The 16,326-nt window shown below is 47.6% G+C and overlaps 1 protein-coding gene across 2 annotated transcripts in view; it reads left to right on the top strand.

Annotated features, from left to right (window-relative positions):
- The first annotated feature begins 3,065 nt into the window (after window positions 1–3,065).
- LOC310822123 (unconventional myosin-Ic-like) overlaps window positions 3,066–16,326 on the top strand; it is a 44,762-nt gene continuing 31,501 nt past the window's right edge. For both annotated transcript variants that reach the window (XM_083694438.1, XM_083694437.1), the window contains exon 1: window positions 3,066–3,203. The gene's annotated coding sequence lies outside the window, so the exon portion shown is untranslated. The remainder of the gene's footprint in view (window positions 3,204–16,326) is intronic.

Below are 16,326 nucleotides of genomic sequence, written 5' to 3'. Positions count from 1 at the left end.
GTGGACTCTTTCTCTCCAACATAAAGTGAAGGATTTTGGGACGCACTCGTACACTACGTGGAGTCATTGACACGTTATCGCTTGGGACGGACCGAGCGGACGGAGGACAAACGGACGGAGGGACCGACCGACAGACGGAGAGAGAGACACCATGATGGAACTGAAGATCCAGTTGATCCCGACTGGGGAGATCATCCTTTCCCCGGGGAAGAACGGAGAGAGCTACTGCCATGGCTGCAAGGTGAGTCCACTCAGCCACAGGACCACAGGTTGGCCTTTTATCTGCCTGTCTTGGGTGTCAGATTTAGTAAGCGCCGCGGCTGCAAGGTGAATGGAGAGAGCACTTATCCACAGGACCTTTTTATCTACTTGTTTATCGTAGGTGCAGTGTGTAGTAATAGAATGGTTCTGTACACATATCTACAGGGAGTAGCTTTGCATTAACGGCCTTGATTAGTTTCGGGTGCTGGGTACCTCGGTGGAGGCTGTGTGAGGTAGAAATCGGAGGATGGTGTCATTGTAATGCATGGAATGGAGTGAGAAATGGTATCAAACACGTATCACACCATTCCTCATTCCATTCCATGCATTACAATGAGCCTGTCCTCTGATTTCTACCTCTACCGGTCTCCCCTGGTGTACCCTCTGCCTCTTGCCCCCCCCCCCCCCCCAGTGGTTGCGTGAAACCAGGTCAGACTGGTTGAGAATAGCATCATTGAAAGGTTTATTGTAAAATGGAGAGAAAAAAAAATTGACGTATTTGTGCCAAATATTGGACCAAGAGAGAAATCAATTTCCCCCTCAGTGTGTGTTTCCACTGAGTCCCACCAGTCAGGGGGAAGTGTGCTCTGCTGGCCTACTTAGTGTTAGTGATAGTGTTTACTGGCCCAGATAGGGGCCAGAGAAAACCTTTACACGTGGCTTGTCCATGTGGAGGGAACAACTCCAACATGTTTAAAGAGTGACCTAAGAGATGTGAGGAGCAGTTCACTGGGTAAACCAACCTGTGGATGAGTAGATTCCGAGCTTATTGTAAGAGAGAGGATGTGATTGCCGTTGGTTGATTGTGATTTCAATTTGCCCAACTGTCTTAACCAATCTTGTTTGACACCATTCCATTGCTTGCGCTACAATGAGTTTCACTGCTGTTGCCTAAATTCCTGTTGAATGAATGTGAGAGGTTGAAGATGGGGGCGAGTCACCAGGACAGAGTCATCACAACATCACTATCTATGGAATGTAAGGAGGGAGGCTCTCAATCACAACCAAGGATTAAACAGACAGTCTAAGTCGATGGGAAAAGATTGACCTGCTTCATAAACAGGCACACAGAACAGCTTTGACTAACGTGGACCTTAAATAAGATATTGAGGTGTATCTAATGCGTACACTTTCACATGAAGCAAGCCTTGTGTCTGCTAAATGGGAAATGGGTAATGGTATGGAATGTAACTGGGATGTGAGGAAAGGACACGGAAATTCCGCAACAGCACTTTTTTCCCTTGCAACATTCCGCCCTATGTCTGTGATTGTGTGAGAATGAGAATGTGTGTGTGTGTGTGTGGGGGGGGGGGGGGTTAGGTCAAGGTTAGAGTTAGGGTTGACTTTTGTGGTTATATGTTATATTTCTACCTCCTATAGAGAGCAGGAATGGCGGTAATGCCATCGCACACACAATGAGCAGTGAGAGACAGAGACACTCCCTGAAGTACAGTCTGTCTCTCCAACACTGCATTGTCAACAGGATAGAACCTTTCCTTTCCTCACAGCCTGGCTCTCCAGGACAAACATGGGTAGACCAGGGTGAGGCCAGCACAGCTGTGTGTGTCTGTGTTTGTGTGTGAGAGAACATCACCCTGTGCCTGATTGTGTGTGAGAATGTATACATCTCAAAAAATGAGTACTTAGTTTGTGTAGCCATTGTTGTGAATGAGATGGTAAAAGGCAAAAAAGAAGACCTTGTGGTCCATTTTGACATTGACTGGCAGACAGCAGAACTACAGAGGTCACCCCCACAGGTGTTTAGCAGCCATGCTAGTAGCCTATGTTAGTGATAGTTTTCTTTGTTACAGCAATGACTAAACAAATAGCCTACAGGCGTCAGGCCTAACAAACCAGTGAACGCAGGCCTATAACATGAACTGTACATTTATAATAACTTTGCTCTGTCAGTTGACTGAGTGCCAGTCAGTGCGAACCCGCTGCCACGGTTGAACTTTCGTTGAGGGAGGAAAGCGCGGCCGCACCCATAATCCCGTACCGCTGACGCTGCCTGCCGGAGGTGTAGTGGCAGGTCTATTAACGGTAGAGGGTATGAGAACACAACAGTTAACAGACGGACAAGGCCGGGACACGACTGCCGTCGGGTATTATTTCAGTCTTGAACATTAAAGCTGTAGCCTCAATATTAACAGTGTGATAACAGACGATCCAATCCCGTTGTGTGTTCGGTATGCTTATGCTATCGTTAATCACCCTAGCCTAATCATCAAAGACAATAACTTTGTCAAAAGCAGGCATACAGTATACATTCAAACCGAATTCTCAAACGTGGGTGCGAAGTCTGTTTCAAAACGGTTTTCAAACAAAGCAGTGACGGCATATGTACGGCGCAAAACAAATGATACCACGGTAGGCAGTGGGATGAGTCTGTAATAGCCTGGAGAACTTCCTGGTATTAAAGTCTTGTCCTATTATACAGAGGGAGGGGGAGATAGTAGTCACAACGGTTCCACGACTCACCGGGGAACTGTGTAGAGTGTCTCTACAGAATTGTGGATGATAGTTTATGCTGTTCTATGCCTATTGTCTTTTCAAACATCATATGCTAACCAAATTTAGTTAACAACCACTGGTTTTACAAGCAGTGTCTACAGTTACAACAATTTATCACTGAGCTGCCAACAGTTGTAGAGGGAGTTATATTATAGCACTAAGGAAGACGAGTCTAAAAACGCTCGTCAACTTCACTGTAGTACCCTATCAGATCCTACAGAGCGGCTAGGTTTGTAGTTGCTTGGAGGAGGATCTAGTAACGAGGAGTCACTAGGAGTGAACACATCGAGGAAACTGAATCAGGGTTTTTCACTATTCTGCGGGTCTGCCGAAAAAAATAGCCTACTGTGTCCTTTTAACCTGCCGGTGGAGGAGAAAACATCACCAGAGCGAAGGCTTGTGTCGCATTTGACTTCGGCTTTTTGAAGGTAGGTTATTTTAATTCAAATGATCTGACGTGCCATGTGCTTCTGGCAATACATTTTATGACAGGCGGCTGTCACATGTGTTACGACGATAGCCTACTATATGGCCGCGAAATGTTTGGAGACTGATATTTGTGACAATGTATCAAGAGTGTGACGAGGCACACGTTTGTGTGTGTGGGCAGGAATCAAGTGCCCTCCAACAAGGGACAACGTGTGCGGAAAGAATGTGAAGCCTACGGTTGACTTTCGCCTCTGAACTGTGCGAATGAACGCAAGTGAATTGGATAGATTGTTCATCCTGAAACAAAAGTGTGACACAGTCATTGAAAGTAACGTTTCTTAGCAATATTCCATGACGGCTAGGCTATAAATGTAATTCATTGGACTATTTATAGATAGACTACTCATTGCACCAGTACAGCTTAGTCTAATTATTTAATTAACATCCTATCTGTGATTACTAGGGTTAGGCCTCTACTGTACGTCTTAATTCGCAGGTCTATGGGGACGTTAAGGGCGTCTGGCAGTTACAGGGAAGGCATGTCAGGGGTGATGTAACAGCATAGACGACCACCTGAATAGATGTCAGCTGTCCAAGCCCTGAATGACTTATATTATCTGGCAGAGAGAGTGTAGAGGGTGACCCAGGGTATGTCAACAAGATTGCCTGTGTGGTCCTCTGCCCTGTCCAACATCACTGCTTTTCTCTACAGCCTGGACCATACTGTATATAACCCACAGTTTGTGTCCCAATAACAAAACTATGTGTGTTTGAAATGATACCAGATGAGAGAGAGAAAGGAGGGGGGGGGGGGGGATGATTACCCTGTGGTCAAGCTGCTTAGGTCAGGTGACAAGTCATCTCAAGGTCACCCAGAGGGCATGTCCTCAAGCTTTCACTCACTCTGCTAGGTCACCTGTTGTATGGCTCTCTCTCACTTTCTCTTCCTGGAGCTGGGGTTCCCCCCTTACCCTTCCTCTCTCTCTCTCTCTCTCTCTCTCTCTCTCTCTCTCTCTTTCTCTCTCTCTCTGTCTGTTATTCCAGTTGTGTGCTGTAAAAAAGAATGACACTCACTGAACTGTCCTCATATTGCAAGCTGGTGATTGATATTTTGTTATTGCCCTTCTCTCACAACATAGGGCCACTTCTGCATATGTAGATAATTAGAAAGCCTCGGCACATCATGGCCTTGTTATTCAGTAGTTACATTGGCACTAAAGCTAATCGATACGCTGTTGTCAATACAGTTTTCCACAACAGCAGTCATTGTCAGGGCCCTTTGCATTTTAACTGTTACAGTTTCCATTGGATTGGCTTGGAAAGAGGAGCTACGAGGCTTTTGTTCCTCAGAAGGGAGCTTTACTGGAGGTTTTTGGGGGATTGGGGCTGGGTTTCCAGCTTTAGACCAAGGCAGGCAGAGCAATTTGGGGGTTGAGCTTTTTCCCAGCTGTTAGAGAGTTAGGCGTGTCCCGGCTCCAGGCTCTCTTAAAGCCTAGACTGGAGTAGAGTGGTGTATATAGCCATAACCTGCCCCCTCAGGGTGTTTGCATACCTCTCTTTGCATACCTGGCTCACCACACTGAGCAGTTCACGTCATTGTTATGCTATTTAAAACTAACTTCCCCCGCTGTTTACTTACTGCTTGATTTTGCCTAGCTAATAGGGCTGATGGAGTGGTCCCAAAAGTGCACTACAGTGTACCCAGAGGCATCTAGCGTCAACCCTTGACCCTAACACACACACACACACACACACACACACACACACACACACACACACACACACACACATAAACACACACACACACACACACACGTAATATAAATAAAAACCCCAAATACAATAGGCTTCTACAATACTTTGTCCCAGGTCTGGTGTGAGCTAATAGCGTTGTTATGAGTGGTATGGACCGTGTTGTGGGTCTTTCTGTCACTCAGCCAGCTGTCACCCTGGCCAGCAGAGCTCTTTCCCCAGGAGACTTCAGAGGATACACCTGCCTGCCTGCCTGGCAGCCTCCTCCACCTCTCAAACAGGATACACTCAGGGTTTAGTCATACTTGGCCAACATGTCTCTGCTACCTCAGCCATGAACTGTCCCATCAGCCTCTTGGACAGCCTCAGACACACACACACACACACACACACACACACACACACACACACACACACACAGTAAACATGACACACATGCACGTATACACGCACGTATACACAAACACACACACACACACACACACCCAGATGACACACCCGCTACACACTAGTTAGTAGTTATTTGTGAATAAGGACAAAGGAGCAGCCACAGACTATACATAACATGATGTCTGTCGGTAACAATTAACATTACAATGATTTTATTCCCATGTAACTAATTACTATTGAGAAGTACAGTGTAACATGATCTATTCTATGGGAGAGGAGAGTAGGGATAAGGTCAGTATTAGGGACATTCTGTACCCCTCAAAGATAGCATGCAACAAAAAAGTCTATTAAAACTTCCATTGCCATGGTTTCACAGCTGTGGCCTGTCATACGCCACGCCCATTTGGAACATGGCCTCTTCTCACAGTTGCAAGCCCAAGCACAGGGGGATTATTATGGTCTGTCTCTGGGAAAGGCTGCACTGATAACAGGAGTACAGGAGGCTGAAGACTGGGTGCTAATACGACAGTGAAAAACTAAGTTCCCATGAGTTTGAGGTATATATGCTGTTTGTTATAGAGAGTGGGAGAGTGTTATAGAGAGTTGGAGAGTGGGAGAGATGGAGGGGTGTGTGAATGGGATGGGAGGCTGCAGATTGGGTGCTGATACCAGCGATGAGTTCATACAATACCTACCACTCGTGGGACCAACCGGTTTGTAGTTTCCCAGCCCGTCGTGGAAGGCCACAGCATTATCAATTAGTGGAGGTGGATGTGGGATTCACCGCTACAGTCTGTGTTTAGAACACATGGGATAGTCCCATCCACTATTTCTGCTGTTCAGCCTTTCTTAGAGACAGACCATAATAATCTCCCTCTAGCCATCACACACACACACACACACACACACACACATCTAGGAGAGTCTGACACACACAGATGCTTTAGTGGAGGAAGATGGAGAGACAAAATGCTTATTGATTTCTCAACCTCATTATGACAAGCAGGCAAGTAGTGACTGAGAGCATATTATTGTCTTAAGTTCTCACTCACAAACTAAGTACTCAGAGTTTGAGGTATATATGCTGTTTATTGGAGAGAGAGAGAGAGAGAGAGAGAGAGAGAGAGAGAGAGAGAGAGAGAGAGAGAGAGAGAGAGAGAGAGAGAGAGAGAGAGAGAGAGAGAGAGAGAGAGAGAGAGAGAGAGAGAGGAGAGAGAGAGAGAGAGAGAGAGAGAGAGAGAGAGAGAGAGAGAGAGAGAGAGAGAGAGAGAGAGAGAGAGAGAGAGAGAGAGATGCAGAGTAAGGAGGAGAGAGACACATAAGCAGAGACAGTCAGTATATGTGGATATAAGTGTGTGTGTAGTGCTGCCTGTACGCTGATGACTCATGAGCTCACAGCAACATCTGGAGTGTGTCTGGTTTTAGCTGCTGTGGCTTTTCCACCAGAGCCCAGCCCAACTCAGCCCAGGTCCCCATCCAGCTCAGACCCCTCTACTCAGCCCAGGTCCCCATCCAGCTCAGACCCCTCTACTCAGCCCAGGTCCCCATCCAGCTCAGACCCCTCTACTCAGCCCAGGTCCCCATCCAGCTCAGACCCCTCTACTCAGCCCAGGTCCCCATCCAGCTCAGATGCCCCTGCTCAGCCCAGCTCACCAGAGAGAGCCCTGCCCTGCCCTACTGAGTCACCTGCAGTTTAATGCCTAATTAATTTCTAGGTGCGAAATACATACCTTTCACTGTGAAGAGAGAGTAGAAAACCTGTCAGAAAGTTAAAGGCAGAGTTATGTGTATTATACTGTAAGTCCCATAATGCTATGTTGTTTGTTTTTAACTGCCCAGTGTGACAATTTGTGTAAACCACAACCTAGAGAAGGTTATTATTACATTGTTAATGCAGTAGTTTCTCCTTCTCATTCAAAAATGTTTACTTCTTTGACAGATGTTAAAGGGACACTTTACCCATGTTTAACATCACACTCATTATCTCCAGCACCATACCAGTGTCTACATATGTGAAAACAGCAATTTTCTTCGTTCTATAGTCAAAGACGTATGGGAAAAGGTCACTAAGGAAATAACCCCCTATGATGTCTTTGGGGTAAAAAATGAATGTGATGTTAAAAATGTCCCTTTATGCACAGTGTTAGAAAGAACACTGCATATACCTGCCGCTACTGTGCTTCCTACTGTCACTCTCTATGGAGCTACTCATTCATGTTTATCGGTTTAAGCATTTACACTACGCTGACTGGCTGTGTTTGAGATCCAAATCCCTCTTCTTCCCTTACACACACCACACACACCACACACACACACACACACACACACACACACACACACACACACACACACACACTGATTAACCTAAAGGTGTGAGTCTGTAATCCTCTCAGTGTGCTCTGCCTGTCCTGCAGAACGGTTATGTTGGGGGACGGGGGCAGTTAAGGGACAGGGGTGGGGGCTAGGGGGTGGGGATGGGGGTCGGGGTGGGGGTAGGGGTAGGGGTGACTGTCACAACCTGTCCCCCAAGACCATACCAGCATGTACTCTCTGGGTGACACACCCACCCTCTCACACAGTTTGTGTATTCTCTCTCCTTCATGTGTGATGCACAAGGCCCACTCCCAGTGCACTGCCTCACCTAGTTGCAGCCGACACTGTGGCCAGGCTGATCTCTGTACCCACCCACTCTCTCCTTCTCCTTCTCCCTCCCTCTCCCAGCCTGACTCCTGCCAGCTTCATGTTAACCTTTAACCAAGACCGGATGATAAGCTTAGTACAATCAATCCTAGCCAGGTGTGGCCTTGCCCCTGAGTGTGAGAGTGTGAGAGAGAAAGGGAGAGAGGGAGGAGGGAAGGGGAGGGGGGGGGGGGGGGGAAAAGGGAGGAGGGAAGGGGAGAGAGGGGGGGTGAGAGAGAGAGGGGAGTGACAGAGAAGGAGGGAGGGAGAGAGAGAGAGAGATGTGCTCTCTAGTCTCTACAGTATGGTTAGTCTGTGTCCAGGAAACCGCCCCATTTACATTTTACATTTAAGTCATTTAGCAGACGTTTTTACCCAAAGCAACTTACAAGAAGTACATTTGTCTAAATAGGTGAATCAACTACACATCAGTCATCGTAAATAGAACCTTCAATAAAAACAAGTTAAATAGTAATGTCTTGCTTTCTGTTCACATGAGCCAGTGCCAGAAACACTCCTTTATCTGACCACATACTTTACTCTCTTATCAAATAGTGAACATTTCTGGGTTTCATTCAGCTCGGAATGTTTTCATGTGCCTCTAAGTCTGAAGAGAAGTTCTACGCGGTAAGACCATGTATGGGAACTAGAGAGACCGGTGTATGGTAGAGAGGGAAGGTAGGGTAGAGAGACCAGTGTAGGGTAGAGGGGGAAGGTAGGGTAGAGAGACCGGTGTAGGGTAGAGGGGGAAGGTAGGGTAGAGAGACCAGTGTACGGTAGAGAGGGAAGGAATGATAACAACACAGTGGAGATCAGAGATTAGAGGAGTAAGCACAACATGGAGCAACACCTGGCTGGCACTCTCCCTCCCTCTGGTATGTACATCAGGAGAGGCTGGTGGAGGTAGGAATCGGAGGAGAGGCTCATTGTGATGCATGGAATGGAATGAGGAATGGTATCAAACACGTGTACACATAACATCTAGGCAAACCCCTCATTGCTCTAGATACAGTACGTCTTCGTTCATTCATAAATTAATTTGTACGCTTGTCCATTCATTCATTCATTCATTCATTCATTCATACATACGTACATACATACATGTATACATTCATTCGTTCCCATGACTTCTTTGAGAAGGGCTTATCATTTGATTTCATTTGTATATAAAGCAGTTCTTTGAAAACTCCCATTTTACCTCACGTCGTTGCTTTTATGGTGACCTAGTGGTGATTAGACACGCTGTCAGAGCTTGCTACTTTTTAATGTCCTACGGGTGTCTACAAAATTAGGGAAAAACTGCATCTTCAGGGTAGAGGTTGGAGCACTTGGTCCCATAAACTAGTTTTGGTTAGGTCCTTGGTTAGTGAATGTGTGTATTTTGTATTTTATGGTGTTGTGTTCTTGTTGTTTTGTAAATATCCGTCTCTATGCAGTACGTAACTCGAGGCCTATGCATAATACCTATGCAAACCCTATGCCATTACCCTCTGTACATATCTATAGATAACTCCCAAGCCAAACACGCACACTACTCTGAGTTCACTCTGTCTGACATACAGTATACCCCGCCCACTTAAACCATGCCTGAGTCTAAATCCAGGTTGGGGTGGAATTATGTGCTGCTTGGAATCCCTGCTTGTCCAGGCAGCAACTGGCCATGGAGTGTGACACAGGCAGGCGTGCGGGCAGGCAGAGCCTTGACAGACAGACAGGCAGACAGACAGAGGACAGACAGATAAACAGGGTGTCTATAGGCCTGGAGCTCTCCTTTTAAGCTCATCCTTATCCCCTAATAACACTGTCCCTCCCTGCTAGTTCCAGAGGACTAGCGTAGCTTAGCGTAGCATAGCTTAGCTACCCCTACAGTGTGTGTTATGTCAGAAAGTACTCTGATGGCGCTAGTTAGGATTAGCATTAGGCTCCAGGGACTAGCGTCGTGTTGGAGAGACTCCACCTCTTAGAAGGCCAACAATGTGTGCTCAGGTCCCCTGTCACCCTGTCACCCCTCTCTGGGGAACCCTGGCATGGCAGTGTTGGCATGGCGTTGGCATCCCATAATTACAGGGGGACATGTGGAATGGGAGGGTGTGGTGGCGGTGGCAGGGACACACTGCTCTGCTGTATGTGCCACTGGGACTTGGTTGTAATGATTGCAGGGTTGTCTGGTCCCTAGAGAGTGATAACGACCAACGACCTGACAGAGGGAGTCTGTTAGGTGGGGAAATAACTGTTGGTCTGGGAGGGTGTGTGTGTGTGTGTGTGTGTGTGTCATCTTGTGTGCGCACGTGTGTGTGTGTGTGACAGTGTTAGTGTGAGTGTGTGTGTGCATGCGTTTGCGCGCGTGCGTGTGTGTGTGTGTCAGTGTGTGCGTGCGCAAGTGTTCCTGAGTGCTATGTGTGTGTTATTGCCTCAGCAGTTGTCTGTGTATTTTCCTTCTCGACAGCCTAACCTCTGACACTGCAGCTCTGGAGATGGTTAGGGAGAAGATTCCTGAGATGTTGCAATGTGAAGTGTGTTTGTCTCCAGACGGCTGAGCTCTTCCGTTGGGAAAGAGGCTATTGCTGAGTTTCTTTTTCTCTCTGGGCCTCTTGATAAACCCCAAGATTCCAATCATACTATATCATCATTATCTAGGAATTCTTTACAAAGTGACAGCACACAGTAATGCATAGAATATGATGTATTTAATTCAGATCTTACTGTGTGTGTGTGTGTGTGTGTGTGTGTGTGAGAGAGAGAGAGAGAGAGAGAGAGAGTGAGTGAGTGAGTGAGTGAGTGAGTGAGTGTATATGTGTGTGTGTGTGCATGCGCGTGTCTGCATAAGCTCCAGTTGGCAGCTGAGCAGTCTAACCGGTGTGTGTGTGTGTGTGTGTGTGTGGGGTCATGTTCATGTCAATCTGAGGTTGGGAGTCTAATGTTGTAACAATCTGTAGGTCAGAGAAGTGAGGGGGCAGTGTTGGGTGATAGATGGGAAAGGAGGATGGATAATCAGACAGAGAGACGGGAGGAAGAAAGAGAGACTGGAGGAGAAAAGGAGAGGGTCGTTTTTTTGACAGCTGTATGTTATGTGAAAGACATTATTTAGTGCTTTTTGTCTCATGCAGGCAGCAGTACATGCAGTTGTTATGGCTGTATACTCAGTGAAGGGGAAGTTTACTAAGAAAACAGGAAAAGAGCATGGTAGATATTTGGCAACGTTTTGAAGTAGCTCTGATGTAATCCAATTAAAGAGGATGTGTCCACCGTCAACAACACATTAACATCTCCAATACAACACGGATGGAACGATGACACGTATGAACTCACTCATGGCTTTGGCTGTTGTCATTTCCCGTGAGTTCACCTCAGAGGGCAGTCTGGTGATGGAGGGACAAGAGGAGGAGGAGGAGAGACTAGATGGATTGATTGAGACAATGAAAACTTTTGCGGTAGGCAGTCAGCAGCCTCTGTAGTCTGTAGGCCACTGTCTACTACTGTGTGTGAAGCTCAGAGTGTGTAGTGTGTATGTGTAGTGTGTAGGCTTTAGCCTAGGGGACTGGCTTGGGAAGCCTACTATGTTAATCCCAGAGTGCGTAGTGTGTATGTGTAGGGACTGGGGCTTGGGAAGCCTCTGTAGTCCAGGTCCTGCAGCAACAGCTGGCCATATAAGGCATGGTGGGTATAAATAAGACTGAGAGCAGAGGCCCCCCCCCCCCTCTCTCTCTCCCTCTCCCTCCCTCTCTCTCTCTCCCTCTCCCTCCCTCCCTCTCTCTCTCTCTCTCTCCCCCTCTCCCTCCCTCCCTCTCTCTCTCTCTCTCTCCCCCTCTCGCTCCCTCTCTGTCTCTCTCTCCCTCCCTCTCTGTCTCTCTCTCTCTGTCTCTCTCTCTCTGTCTCTCTCTCTGGCCTGAGGGAGTGGACAAGACGGGGGAGGAGGCAGGGGAGGACCCAGGCCCAGTGTACTGTACTTGTATGAGTTCCAGCAGGGCTGAGCCGAGTAGTGGTGAGCACAGAAAGCCTGTAGCCACAACAGTCTCAGAGAGAGAGACAGAGAGACCCTGGGACAAGAAGTACAGAGACTGGGACAAGAGGTAGTGAAAGAGAGAGAGGGAAGGAGGAAAGGAGGAAGGAGGAGTTATCCCAGGACTTGGGATGGGAGAAATGTTTGGAGTTGTCCCTCTACAAGTCCCTGCTGGCCCCTGGAAAGGCCTGTTTTGCTGTGTTTGTGTGTGTTTGTGGATTTCTCTTGTTGTGTGAATGGTGTTGCCTGTCCCCACACACTACATGCATACATACTGATCCTGCTTTTCTTTAGCTCTCTCGTGTGTGGGTGTGGGTGTGTGTGTGTTACTGTAGAGGAAGGCTAGCCAGTCAGGCTGGGATAATGTCTTTATGGAACACTGTGGACACTTTAGGAAATGCTTCTACCGCCAAACTGCTGGCTCTGCAGAAAGAGGAGTATGTGTGTGTGTGTGGCTGGATGTGTGTGTGTATGTGAGAGAAAGAGACAGAGACAGAGACAGAGTGAGACAGAGAGAGAGAGAGAGAGAGTGAGACAGAGACAGAGACAGACAGAGAGAGAGAGAGAGAGTGAGACAGAGACAGAGAGAGAGACACTCTTTCCCTCCCTTATTTGTTAATTCATTCATTCACTCATTTGAATGAAAACTGCTTGTGGGATTATTTCAGGTTTAGTCAAAGTCATGTGAAAGAGCGGGCCCTCTCTGATCCTCTGTACAGTCACTCCTCTCTGTGTGAGCCCTGTCCATAAGCCTCTGCCTCCGAGCTCCGTCTCTGCCTCAGCCCAGTACACCTCGGTAAACCTGTCACTCCTGTGCACATGGCCAAGCAGAGAGAGAGAGACAGATGACACACTCACACCCTGGTGGTGATTCACAAAACCCAGAGAGAGAGACAGAGACAGAAAAGTGATTCAAGATTAGACATGATAAGATTACATGCATTTTATTGCACAGTGCAAAAAAAAACAGAGAGAGAGAGAGAGAGACACAGAGACAGACAGATAGAGGGAGATAGAGGGAGCTGACGGAAAACAGCCGTCTGTGTAACTGTCGGGAAGCCCCAGTGTCAATATAGCAGTGAGTCACCACAGATCCTGTAGTTATTAGGTCACAATGTGGTAACAACCACATTAGCTACAAAGCTACATCCTCCACTTAATGGGAGTTGGGGTTCCCCCTTCTCTCTCTCTCTCTCTCTCTCAAACTGCCTGTGTTCTTCCCACATGGCTAACATTCTTCTGACCTGACATCACAACAGTCCATCCAGCACACCCACACCCCTGACTTCCCTCGTTTAGTTTTCTCTCCCTCTCTTTCCTCCTCCCTCTATCTCCCAGTCAAACCTCCTGCCCTACTGCTCCAACACAAACTCCCCCTTTCCCTACTCTCTCTCTCGTTCTACCCAGAGAGAGAGAGAGAGAGAGAGTCTGGACAGTGTCTGGGGTGGGGGGCAGCGCTGTCCTGTGTTACTGCAGGCTGAGGCAGCAGGTTAGAGGAGGAGGTTAGAGTGCTGGCTTTGAATGGAGTGTGGTTTGTGGTTTGTGAATGATCAGGAGCACCTTTGGGAAACAGTATGGCAACTCTGTGCAGGTTTTGATTTGTAGTCTCTGCACTATGGCAACAGTTCCGAGATAGCAGAGAGACGATGAGTATAGGGAGCCTGTTCTAGTGATGGCAACTAGGACTGTCTGTCCCCCTGTCTGTCTGTCACTGTCTGTCTCTGTCCCCCTGTTTGTCTGTTGCTGTCTCCCTGTCCCCCTGTCTGTCTCCCTGTTTGACTGTTGCTGTCTCCCTGTCCCCCTGTCTGTCTGTCACTGTCTGTCTCTGTCCCCCTGTTTGTCTGTTGCTGTCTCCCTGTCCCCCTGTCTGTCCCCCTGTCTGTCTGTCACTGTCTGTCTCTGTCCCCCTGTTTGTCTGTTGCTGTCTCCCTGTCCCCCTGTCTGTCTCCCTGTTTGACTGTTGCTGTCTCCCTGTCCCCCTGTCTGTCTGTCACTGTCTGTCTCTGTCCCCCTGTTTGTCTGTTGCTGTCTCCCTGTCCCCCTGTCTGTCTCCCTGTTTGACTGTTGCTGTCTGTCTCTGTCACTCTGTCTGTCTATCTGTCCCCCTGTCTGTCTCCCTGTCTCTCTGTCCATCTGTCTGTCTGTCCGTCCTCTGTTCCTTTGGACTGTAACACAAGGCATAAAAACAGCCACAAATAGTCTGATCACAGTGTCAGGTGATAGAAATAACCCTGCTGACCGGGAGAGAGAGAGAAAGAGAGAGAAATCAATCTGTCTGTGTGCCTGCCTGTCTGCCTGTCTGTCGGCCTGCCTGCCTGTCTGCCTGCCTGTCTGTCTGCCTGCCTGTCTGTCTGTCTGTCTGCCTATCCAACCAGATAGATAGATACTGTAGATAGCACTGGCCTGTATGACTATGGGCACTGCTGTATGTGTGTGAAGGTATTTGATGGTAGAGCACAGGCCTGTGTGTGTGTGTGTGTGTGTGTGTGTGTGTGTGTGTGTGTGTGTGTGTGTGTGTGTGTGTGTGTGTGTGTGTGTGTGTGTGTGTGTAAAGGTAATTGATGGTACAGTAGAGCGCTGGTCTGTGGAGTGTTTTGGCTGTGGGCCCAGCAAGATAGAACTTGGTGGATTATAGTCATGTCTTCCTGTGTGTTGGTGTTTCTCACAGCACTGCAGTTTGTCTCTCTGACTCACTCTTTCTTACTCTGTGTGTGGGTGTGTGTGTGTGTGGGTGTGTGTGTGCGCGCGTGTGTGTGTGTCTTAAATAGCACCCTATTGCATGTGTTGTGGCTCACGTCAAAACTAGTGTGCACTATATAATTAGGTGTCTCTGGTTAAACGTAGGGCATTACATAGGGAATGGGGTGCCATATGGGATGTGACTGAGTCTGTCTCTCTCTCCTGAGCTAATGCAAGTTTCATTGGAGGGGTGAGGTTACACATACTGTGTATACTATCTACCTCCACCAGCCTCTCCTGATACAGTATGTATATACTATACTGGCCATCATATTTAAACCAGATGTTATTGATGTCTCAAATGGCCGTCATGCCCTGAGAGACCAGCAGGGGTGTACATTCATAAGGGAAGGACTTTTAGAATGTTGCAGTCAAACGGAACTCTAAACGTGTAGAGCTGATTATGATGACGTCATAAAGGACACTGAAGAAGAAGAGTGGAGCTGAAAGAGGAAGTGGTAGAGTAGAGAGAAAGAGACTGTATGTGGATTGAGAAGAGAGAGAGGGGGGGGGGGGAAGAAAGTGAAAGTGTGTCAAGCAAGACAGGGTTGAGTGGGAGTGAAAACAAGTTCCAATTGCTTATTTCCCACGAACGCAAGATCACATGACTTTGCCAGAGAGTGGGATCTGTGGCATGATGTTTAGTTTGTTGTGTTCTCCCTAAAGTGGTGTGACCAGGGGTTGGTTCCATCTCCAGGCAGGAAGTCTTCTCTGGGAACAAAAAAAAAAAAAAAAGAATCAGAGAAGAGGTTGACTGTGACCACCATGTGGCCTTTACGGTCTACTCTTCTCTCTCAGTGTGAGTGTGTGAGTGTGTGTGTGAGTGTGTGTGTGAGTGAGTGTGATTGTGTGTGAGTGTGTGTCACTGGCAGAGGAGAGCTCCAGAACTAAGACACTCTGTCACTTCTTTTTGGCTGCACCATTAAGCCTCTTAATTGTCTTAAGATGTCCTTACCTGACTACACACATACACACACACACACACACACACACACACACACACACACACACACACACACACACACACACACACACACACACAGCAGTGCCCATAGTCAGGAGGACACAGAACCACACAGATAGATTTGGCACAAAGGCCAGACTGTTGATAACAATGTTTATGTTTGTTGTTGTTGCCAAGGGTTTTATCTACTTTATGGTCCCTTGACAACGGACACTTTACAGCATGACCATAAATGCTGGATGGATTAGAACGGGTTCTAGGGAAGCAGTGATACACTGAGGAGGAGGAGGTGGGAGGGATAGGAGAGGGTTAACTCCACCAGGAGCGATAGACACTAGTGGTCAGAGAGATTACTGTACCTACCCCCCCCCCCCCCCCCCTCCCCCTCTACTCTGCACAAATACGCCTAGTCAGCATGACCATGCAGGAGAGTACAGTAGAGCCCTAATGCATAGTTCGGTACTGTATGCCAAAACATTCAACAGTGTGACAGATGAACAGTGAACGTGCATTAGTTAAAAACATTGAAAACACTTGAACACATTCATTCGATAATTGTTCTCTCTTGTCTCTTCTGTCCATTTCTCTATCCTACTTC

Source organism: Argentina silus (assembly GCF_951799395.1).
Source record: "Argentina silus genome assembly, chromosome: X".
Classification (NCBI taxonomy): domain Eukaryota; kingdom Metazoa; phylum Chordata; class Actinopteri; order Argentiniformes; family Argentinidae; genus Argentina; species Argentina silus.
Note: the sequence above shows the minus strand (reverse complement) of the source record. Positions and strands in the feature narration are given on the sequence as shown.